This window comes from Oryx dammah, unplaced genomic scaffold (genome assembly GCF_014754425.2).
Source record: "Oryx dammah isolate SB20612 unplaced genomic scaffold, SCBI_Odam_1.1 HiC_scaffold_3, whole genome shotgun sequence".
In the NCBI taxonomy this organism is placed as follows: Eukaryota; Metazoa; Chordata; class Mammalia; order Artiodactyla; family Bovidae; genus Oryx; species Oryx dammah.
Genome location: NW_024070187.1, coordinates 48,121,319 through 48,132,246, shown reverse-complemented (window position 1 = coordinate 48,132,246; position 10,928 = coordinate 48,121,319). Strand labels below are relative to the sequence as shown.

At 35.3% G+C, this 10,928-nt stretch overlaps 1 long non-coding RNA gene across 1 annotated transcript; it reads right to left on the bottom strand.

Moving 5' to 3' along the window:
• Positions 1–291: 291 nt before the first annotated feature.
• Positions 292–8,490, bottom strand: LOC120862011. Its single transcript, XR_005720679.1, has 3 exons — positions 8,304–8,490; positions 2,966–2,969; positions 292–304 (listed from the first exon to the last, which is right to left on the bottom strand). It is a non-coding gene; the product is annotated as an uncharacterized LOC120862011 (long non-coding RNA).
• Between the last annotated feature and the right edge of the window lie 2,438 nt (positions 8,491–10,928).

Below are 10,928 nucleotides of genomic sequence, written 5' to 3'. Positions count from 1 at the left end.
TTATTGACTATACTTTCTCTGTTCCTAAGGTAAGTACTATGTTTTGGAAAATATTTCTTAGCTTTTAGAGAACATACTGATTGCAAACTAGTCTCTATTTTTGGCAACACACACATATGTATGTGCATGTGTGTGTGCTAAGTCACTTCAGTTGTGCCCAACTCTTTTGCAACCCCATGGACTGTAGCCTGCCAGGCTCCTCTGTCCAAGGGATTCTCCAGGCAAGAATACTGGAGTGGGTTGTCATGACCTCCTTCAAGGAATCTTCCTAGCCCAGGGATCAAGCCTATGTCTCTTATGTCCCCTGCACTGGCAGACAAGTTTCTTACCAGGCGTCATAAAAAGTTTTTCCAGAGTGAATTACTCCATTTGAAAAAGTTTCTAAAAAGATAAGACTTTTGAGTTTAATAAAATTGTCCACTGAAGCATATAAGTAGGGGTAAATTGAAGTCTGCAGCTGCCTCTCCTGATCTACTCCCACTCTTGTCTGAAATCATTATTAAGCATACTCCACCATGATTAGAGTTCTAGGTACCCTGTCTAAACCAGTAGCCTAGTAAAAACTTTGGAAAGAAAATTAATAACAAAATTTCAAGGACACAGTAAATATAAAACAATCTGAAAGCAACTTTTCTGCAAACAAATATGTTAATTCTTCCCTGATAATTATTTCCTCACTAATGCCTTTGAAGGGCCTCCCAGGTGGCTTGGTTAGTAAAGAATCCACCTGCCAACGCAGGAGATGCAAGAGATGCAGTTTCAATGCCCAGGTCAGGAAAATCCCCGAGAGTAGGAAATGGCAACCCACTCCAGTATTCTTGCCTGGGAAATTCCATGGACAGAGAAACCTAGTGAGCAACAGTCTATGGGGTCGCAAAAAGTTGGACACAACTGAGCATGCATGCACATACATATAATATCTTTGAACATTATATTTCCTTTTTAAAAATGCCCTCATAATATTTTAACCACTCTATTCAAATGATGCCTCTCAGTTGTCTGCTCTTCTTAAGGAAACTAGTAGGTGTGTGGATAATGTTGCAAAAGACAGAATAGCAACAGGAAACTGTAAAGAGATTGTTGTCATCTGCCAAGAAAGAATTTAAATTTTCTTACCATCTTCTGTCTCTCTATCCAAAATTAATCTCCCTTTCACACCTCAAAATGTCAGCTCTGTCTGTTTTAAGAGCTGATACAGCACTTTAAAAAATATTTATTTTCTTGTTGCTTTTTAGTTCTTTCAGGCAGTCTATGAAAAAGAATGCATATAGGCCTTTCAGAAGAAAACTAACTATTATGACGTGTATTTCCCATTTATATATTTCAGGTATATTATATATAATTTAAAATAAAAATCAACTAAATTTAAATTAGCTCATGTTTAATATCTGTCACATTTTTTTTTCCTTTTTCTTACATTTTTGCTTTTTTATACAGAGTACAGATTGTTTGCTCTGAGCAACTTCAATCTCAAGTTTTCAAATATTTCCTCCATACTTAAAATAGGATTAGACAATGGAGAAAATAAGGAAATATCAAAAATTAAAACTAAAGACTAGCTAGAGTGAGGTTGACATACTAAATATTCAGTGAAAAGAAATTCTCTGTTCTAAGCCCATCTGCTAGAAGTCATCTCTTCAAATTGGAATAAAAATGCTGCAAAAGAAATTTTACTATATAAATCTATAAGTACTTGAATGGTAATGACAAACTCAAGACTTTAAAGTAAGTCCCAATTCATTATCCGGTAAATAATGATGTCCAATGTAATATTACTTAATTTAACGATATTTAGGATTAGTTGAATGTGTTTTATACAAATTAGAACTAAGTACCAGTCTAAAAGTGGTTAGCTAACATTTGAAGTACTTTAATCAATAATTCACATTACAGGGAACACTGGTAAACACTGGAAATATTCCAATATGGAATCAATACCCAAAATGTTATAAAACAAAAATAAACTAAAAATGTCATTCAACTCAGCACAGAAGTTTCAGTAATTAGCATGAGTAATGTTAAATGTATTTTAGGGGTGGTAAAATAAATTCACAAAAGTAGTTGACATAGAAAATGTATAGGAACCCTAATATTGTTATGTAAGTATAAGAATCCATCAGACCCTGCAGCTTGAAACCTATGGAACTAATACCTAGGTCAAGAATTCTGGTTTGTCCTAAATGTCCCATCCTCCATTTATTCATAGGGTATTATTGTGTTTGATTTCACCAGATTTGCCTGACCTGTTATCAGAATACGATTCTTTCTGACTCAGAGTGAGCTTCCCTTATAAGATACATGTCATAATGCCTGAAGACAGGGAGCTGAAATAGTTTAGGAAAGCAGGTTATGTAATAGATTCGTGCTTTTTTGCTAGGCATGTTCATATATCCCTGTATTCACTTAAAACTCATTTTTGCTTAAACATATCACCTTCTTATGGGAGACATAATCCCATCTATATCTAACTTTGAGGAGTAATATTTACCTTCAGAATTAGAGACTTGTTTAAAAACCAAATTTATTAGGTACTTACAATAATTTTATTTGCCGATTTGAGTATTTAAAAGTAATCATGTTGCATATATGCTAAGTACTTTGTTTACATCAACTCATGGAGTTTTTTTTTTAATATGAAATGATGTGTGATGTATTACCATGTGAAAAATAGAATGCACCAAAAATTAAGAAAATTATTTTCAATGAGAGCAGTTATTAATGAGGAAAGTCCCCCAAAAAAGGATGGGGGTCTTGAGGTTTTATGAAGGCTGATACAGAAGGAAGTCATCTTGGATTCTTATGACAGCAAGGAAAGAAAGAAGCTTCTTATCTGAGTTATTGAAGAAAGATAGAGATGGGTTTATCTCAGGATAAACAGAATACACTGGGTCACCAAGACAATCTTATTATTCTCCTTAGCTTAATTATTCTTTAGGCAGCTTTTTCCTTGATTATAGATCTTGACCTTCCTTGCATTAGAGCATTTACTTTAGAAAAGTCAAAATTTTTAATTTTTTCTTTGCCACTTTGAGATGTAAATCTTGCAGACTGTTGCAAGTTTTTTGTTGTTGCTGTTGTTGTTGTTGTTAGAGAAAGACTCTTCCCAGGAATTTCTTTTTCAAGAGCAAGAAAACCATCCCCTTGAAGTGTAATCAAAGTCATTCTGCTTAAATCAAATGTAAGAATTATCAATGAGACCTATACTAGGTCTCTGTGTAAGGGTAGAAGCTTAAGCATCAATTAGCAAACTTGGAAGGCCTAATCACATTGAACAACTTCTTCCTAACACCCTCCAGTAGTTCTTCACAAGCTTATCCAAAACCAAAAATCTTTCCTACCTTTTATTTGAGTAAAGTGTGTTCAATCTCTCTCCCCTTTTGCGATAGTCTTGAACTGAGTCTTCCTTGCCTGATTAACTCTGTCAGGTTCAATTTTTCTCTAAGAGCAAGGAAGCTTCTTTGGAGCACACAGAGGAAGTGATATTTCTTAACTATTCATTTTGCAGATTTCCTGGGAACAAGGCTCAAGAAAACATCAACTTTGTCAAACTTTACAGAGAAGTGTGAAATAAAAAACAACCTAGACTTATGCAACAGAGTCAGACATGACTGAAGCGACTTAGCATGCATGCATGCATGCATTTGAGAAGGAAATGGCAACCCACTCCAGTGTTCTTGCCTGGAGAATCCCAGGGACAGAGGAGCCTGATGGGCTGCCATCTATGGGATCGCATAGAGTTGGACACAACTGAAGCGACTTAGCAGCAGCAGCAGCAGCAAACTTATGCAATAAGAGATTTATTTGAAAGTGTTTAAGTTGGAAACTTCAGCAAAGACTCCAGCTATTAATGTCAGTTAATTTTTATTTTGTCTAAAGTCAGATACCTTTCTTCCTGCTCAGTGATCATGCAAGCCTTCAAAAATTTTGTGACACCTACACAAATTTTTTTACCTCTTTCTTTGATGACTACATTGCCTTTGCATCATTAAGTACTTTGAGAACATCTCATATAATCTCCCTCAATTTTACATTTTCCTTTATCTTTCACATGCATCTGCATTTAGATTTTCTCACCCTTTCCTTTAGTAAGTCTCTACATTTCTCCATTCTTAAAATATAGGATACAAATTAAGGACATGTCTATTCTATCTGGTGTATAATCATACACGGGATACATCTCTTTCTGTCAAGAATTTGGTGAAAGCAAGTGAGGGAGTGAGTATAGAGACAGATGAGAAATGCACTGATCTCAGGACATATCAGCATGTAAAAATGCAGAGGAGAAGAAAGATCTAGAAAATCTATCTTGTATGAAATTGATACTGTTTCAACAGGGAACTGAGAAATGCAGATTTTAGAAAGATGAAAGTGAGAAAGAGGAAATAATAGTGACAATAATAAAGGTTTCAATTATTAAACCCTTATAGGGCATCAGGCAGGCACTATATTGAAAGCTTAGTAAATAGTCACACAGAAACATCTGGAATTTAATTAAAAATTTAATTCATAAAAATAAGATGCATTTTTTTCTAATAATAATGGTATGAGATAAAAGAATAATAGGTTGTCTCTTCCCCCACCTCCACCCGCCCACCCCAAGACAGTAAACTGGGAGATAAACCTATATTTAATACAAAGCAAATGCAATACACAAGCAGATACAAACTTAAATGATTCGTTGCTGAATTTCATGAGGGCAAATTTTAATTTCTACTGAATTCTGGGAAATAAAATATCCAGTAGAGTAGCCACAAATGATTAAAAAAAATAATGAAACAAAAGATCTTGAAAAAGTCAGTTCAGTTCAGTCGTTTAGTCATGTCCGGCTCTTTGTGACTCCATGGAGTGCAGCATGCCAGGCTTCCCTGTCCATCACTTGAAAATTAGCTTGACTTAAAATTAGTGTGTAGGGAATTTTAGGCAAAACAAAAATGCTTGTATGAGAATGGAAGCTAGAATGATCAGAATCTAGAATCATTGTGCTGCATGTCAAAGTTCCTAGAACTGAGAATCCGGTGGGGGTTAAAAAATGGTTAAAATAAATATGAATAGTTTGAGTGGTGCCAGACTGCAGAGACAGTTAAAAATTCACATAACATCTATTCTTTGTGAAAGTCAGACAAAACTTGAGACTTGTGAACTTGTTTTCAGACAAGCTAGAACTAACTTATTTCAGATATAGTGCCAAGATATGAGTCATATTTTCAATAAAATATGGCAGGGAACTAACAAATGGAAAGAATTCAGAACACAATTTTCTTAATTTATCATAAGAAAGAGAACACTAGGAAGACTTTTTTTTTTTTTTAAGAAATCAGAGTTTGACGCTTTTATTACTTACCAGATGAGCACACTACATTTCTTATAAAATATAACTTAATTATAAATGCTTTGAAGTTTTCATACACAATAGTAACTGAACAAAAGATGAGGAATTTCATTATGTGTTATATAAAAAGAGTGTTGTCTTTGATATTTCAAACTTAAAAAAATAACAAAACCAGCAACAAACAATATTTTTAAATTTCTTAGTCATGTTTGCTTGCCCTTAGAGAAATATGAAAGAATTTTTTTGTTTTATGTTTAATGATTAATATAAAGAGCCAAACATAAAACAAGGTATTTGAAAAATAAAAAATTTAAATTGTGGTTAGCATTTTTCAAATGTGTAAGAATTATTTCTATATACAACCAACTTAACCAAAAATGAATATATAAACCTGGGAAATACTAAAAGAATATATTATTTTGACAAAAAAAAAAGAAAAAAAGAAAAAAGAAAAAAAAATTTACTGCTTTTAACTAAATTCTAAATGTATCTTGAGGCTGGTATCTTCAGTTATTTCTATGTCAGTTCAGTCAGTTCAGTTGCTCAGTTGTGTCCGACCTTTGCAACCCCATGAATTGCAGCACGCCAGGCCTCCCTGTCCATCACCAACTCCTGGAGTTCACTCAAACTCACGTCCATCAAGTCGGTGATGCCATCCAGCCATCTCATCCTCTGTTGTCCCCTTCTCCGCCTGCCCCCAATCCCTCCCAACATCAGTCTTTTCCAATGAGTCAACTCTTCGCATGAGGTGGCCAAGTATTGGAGTTTCAGCTTTAGCATCAGTCTTTGCAAAGAAATCCCAGGGCTGATCTCCTTCAGAATGGACTGGTTGGATCTCCTTGCAGTCCAAGGGACTCTTAAGAGTCTTCTCCAACACCACAGTTCAAAAGCATCAATTCTTTGGCGCTCAGCTTTCTTCACAGTCCAACTCTCCCATCCATACTGCATATTTTCCCTAAACTGAATGTCCTATATTTTTAAGAGAAAACACTGTGTTTTTGAGTGATGGTGGGAAGAAGGTATGCAGCTCAGTTCAGTTCAGTTCAGTCACCCAGTCATGTCCTACTCTTTGTGACCCCATGGACTGCAGCATGCCAGGCCTCCCTGTCCCTTACCAACTCCCGGAGTTTACGCAAACTCATGTCCATTGAGGTGGTGATACCATCCCACCATCTCATCCTCTGTTGTCCCCTTTTCCTCCTGCCTTCAATCTTTCCCAGCATCAGAGTCTTTTCAAATGAGCCAGTTCTTCCCATCAGGTGGCTAAAGTACTGGAGTTTCAGCTTCAGCATAGGTCCTTCCAATGAATACTAAGGACTGATTTCCTTTAGGATGCACTGGTTGGATCTCCTTGCAGTCCAAGGGACTCTCAAGAGTCTTCTCCAACACCACAGTTCAAAAGCATCAGTTCTTCAGTGCTCAGCTTTCTTTAGAGTCCAACTGTCACATCCATACATGAGTATTGGAAAAACCATAGCCTTGACTAGACGGACCTTTATTGGCAAAGTAATGTCTCTGCTTTTTAATATACTGTCTAGGCTGGTCATAACTTCTCTTCCAAGGAATAAGAATCTTTTAATTTCATGGCTGCAATCACCATCTGCAGTGATTTTGAAGAAAGTAGGGAAAACCACTCCATTCAAGAAACCATACCATTCCAAACCATACCAAACAAAACCATGCGATACAAAACCATACCATTCAGGTATGACCTAAATCAAATCCCTTAGGATTATACAGTGAAAGTGATTAATAGATTTAAGGGATTAGATCTGATGAGTGCCTGAAGAACTATGGATGGAGGTTCATGACATTGTATAGGAGACAGAGATCAAGATCATCCCCAAGGAAAAGAAAGGCAATGTGGCTGTCTGAGGAGTCCTTACAAATAGCTATGAAAAGAAGAAAAGTGAAAGGCGAAGGAGAAAAGGAAAGATATATCCATTTGAATGCAGAGTTCCAAAGAATAGGAAGGAGAGATAAGAAATCTCTCAGTGATCAATGCAAAGAAATAGAGGAAAACAATAAATGGGAAAGACTAGAGACCTGTTCAAGAAAGTTAGAGATACCAAGGGAACTTTTCGTGCAAAGATGGGCACAATAAAGGACAGAAATGGTATGGACCTAACAGAAGCAGAAGATATTAAGAAGAGGTGGCAAGAATACACAGAAGAATTGTACAAAAAAGATCTTCACAACCAGGATAATCATGATGGTGTGATCACTCACCTAGAGCCAGATATCCTGTGAAGTGTAGTGGGCCTTAGGAAGCATCACAAGGGCAAAGCTAGTGGAGCTATGCCATAAGGAGAAGCAAAGAACTATTACATGTAAATGTTAAGTACCATTTTTGTGTGATAAATTTGTGGGATCAATGTTAATATAGAGGATTTCATTACAATGAAGTGAGTTTCACAGAAGCTACCTTCTTAAACTGACAAACATGATAAATTTAGCAGGATAAGAACTGTGTGACCTTATAACTTCTACAGTAAGTAGTCTACACTCCATCTTTAAGACAGTATTTTAAAAACAGTCATATTGACCAATTACACATGAAAAAATAATTAAAGCAAAATATATGAGTTTATAATTAAGTTCTTGTATGATTTTTTTCATATATTTTAATGCAAGTTGGTTAGACTCACAAATCTGAGTCTAGAAATCATACTGAATTAGCTCAGAGATAACATGCTGAGTCATCAGAATATTTTCTATTTTTTATCAATAAAAATGAATATCCCATGTTTCTTTTCTTTCTTTCTTTTTTTTTTTTTCCCTGAGTTTTGCAGTTTATTTATTGAAACCTCATACATACATTGCTTGGATGTAGAATTCTAAAACCATGTTTTTCCAAAAAACGTGTTTATCCTATATCATGGAATAATGAATATACAAATGGACTACATAAGCCACTCAATTTGCTTCTCAATGTGTTACACAGAGAATTATTTGCTCATTTGGTAAACATTACCTCATCTGCTTCTTCACCTTCATCATAATCATCGTCATCTTCAATAGCTTCTCCAGTAAAGTATAACACCAATCTTGGGATTACAGGCTCACGTAAAAAGTGACCAATTTCAAAGTCTGCAGCGAGGATAGCTTCAGAATCATTATCCAGATCTCCAATCTCAGGAACTTCAGGAGGGGCAAAAAAATTAGAGAAAGAGCCTCAGAACCTGTTTTGGTCACAGTTCGAACTGTCCCATGTCCCTTGTGATCGTTTTCAAAGTGACAATCTTCTCTTTTTTCCAATCTATCTGGCACCATGTACAACCCATAATTTCTGGTCCATCAAAAGGAAAGGAATCAGAATCATCTGGTTCAGATCCCATGTTTGTTAATTGCCATGTTCATCTGGTATTTTCTATTTTTAGCAGTATTTTCCTTGAAACCCTTGCCCTGCATTACCTTTTTCCATGAATTATTTGTCAATCAGCAATAAGGAACTCCACTGAAATCCCATAACAGAAGTTCAAAAATCTGTTAACTTCAAGATTTTTTCTTACCCTCATGTAAAATGTTGCTTGTCTTTCTTATTTATAAGAAAGGAGAAAGAATTTAGGGAGTTAAAGAGATTTTAGGTGTTAAGACTTGGATACAACGTAAGCCAGGGGATTCTGCAGGTTGATACTTTTGGGAGTCTAGATAATTAGAAATTGGGTATAAAGATTTTTTTTTTTTCTCTACAAGTTCATAACAGACAAAAACCTGAAATGGCAGCAGTTATTTATCATTGACTGAGTACACAGGAGAATTTGCACAATATCTGCAACTACTGTCTGCAGAAAACTTGTCTTTTCAATTTCTTAAAGCTGAATGTTTAAAAACATTTTATAAATAAAAAGAGGAGATTATTTTCAAAATAGTGTCTCCACTCAGCACTTTTTTTTTTTTTTTTTTACCTAAGACCATTCAATCTGACATATGTCAGGGATAATTAGCAGTCTTAGCAGTCTTCTGCTAACAGAATACCTGCTGTACTTAGCAGGCATTTCTTGTTCCTCATTAACCAAATTATGTTCAGGTCATATATCAAATCTTTGACAATAATGCCACTTTCATGCTTAATTGCTTAAATAAATGTGTAATTATGGTAACTGTACTGAGATACTACTGTAAATTCTTGTAACCATGGCATTTGCCTGATGTAGATTGTGATGTCATTTGATCTACTGTATAGATTTAATAACACTAAAAATTAATGTAACATTTGTTCCATATCAATGAAGATTCCTCCAGATGTTAATAACATTTTAGGTAAAATTTTATTCAATATTCTGAACATTCTATTAAATGAAGTCATAGTATTTTTATGAAAAATATTGTATCTGGCATTAAGCACAGAAAAATAAATTGATAACTTGCTTCTGAGAGGGGAGATTGAAATCTTGACATACGATAATTAGCAGAATTTATATCTTGCTATGGGATATTTACGGCAATGACTGTGTTCTTAGAATACTTTTGGATCACAGCAAATATTGGCTCATAAAAAATCAAGAAAATCATGTTAGGGGAAGAAGAAAGATATTAATAGTAGTCTTAAAATTCTTGTTCTATGTTTTCTACTAATTAGCACTTTTCTAATGAGTGCTAACCAAATGAGACTTTGACATAAATTAGCAAAAAAGTTCTCAAAACTTTTAAAAGTAAAATAAATGACACATGCCAAAATGTTGATGTGGTAAGCATTTAAATGTATTAGTTATTAATATAAAGAACTTTAAACATCTTAGGTATCAAACCTATGCTAAATACCAGGTTTATCACTAAGGATTACATTTGGCTGCATTTATCACTAAAAACATGAATATAATATTAATAAAAATAAAGTTTACCAGTGGTGTGAGCAGGTTGTAAGTGTGTTCCTTATTCATCAGAAAGAACCCTGGAAGTAAGTAGTCCAGGGCTATACAGAATTTCCACATTTACCCTGAATACAGACTCATTCTCTTTTCTCTCCCATTATTCTAGATCAAGGATAGAAGATTTTTTCTTAAGGGGTCAGGAATGAAATGTTCTAGGATTTGCAAGCCACACAGTCTCTCTCACAACTTACTAATTCTACTTCTCTCACAAAAAGTAATTTGCCACTGTAGCATGAAACTACTAAATACCTACTAAAATAGATATGACTGAAGGAAAGTTATGACCAACCTAGATAGCATATTCAAAAGCAGAGACATTACTTTGCCAACAAAGGTCCGTCTAGTCAAGGCTATGGTTTTTCCAATAGTCATGTATGGATGCAAGAGTTGGACTATAAAGAAAGCTGAGCACCGAAGAGTTGATGCTTTTAAACTGTGGTGTTGGAGAAGACTCTTGGAGATCCAACCAGTCCATCCTAATGGAGATCAGTCCTGGGTGTTCTTTGGAAGGACTGATGCTAAAGCTGAAACTCCAATACTTTGGCCACCTGATGTGAAGAGTTGACTCATTGGAAAAGACTCTGACGCTGGGAGGGATTTTCAGCAGGAGGAGAAGGGGACGACAGAGGATAAGATGGCTGGATGGCATCACCAACTCGATGGACGTGAGTTTGAGTGAACTCTGGGAGTTGGTGATGGACAGGGAGGCCTGACGTGCTGCAATT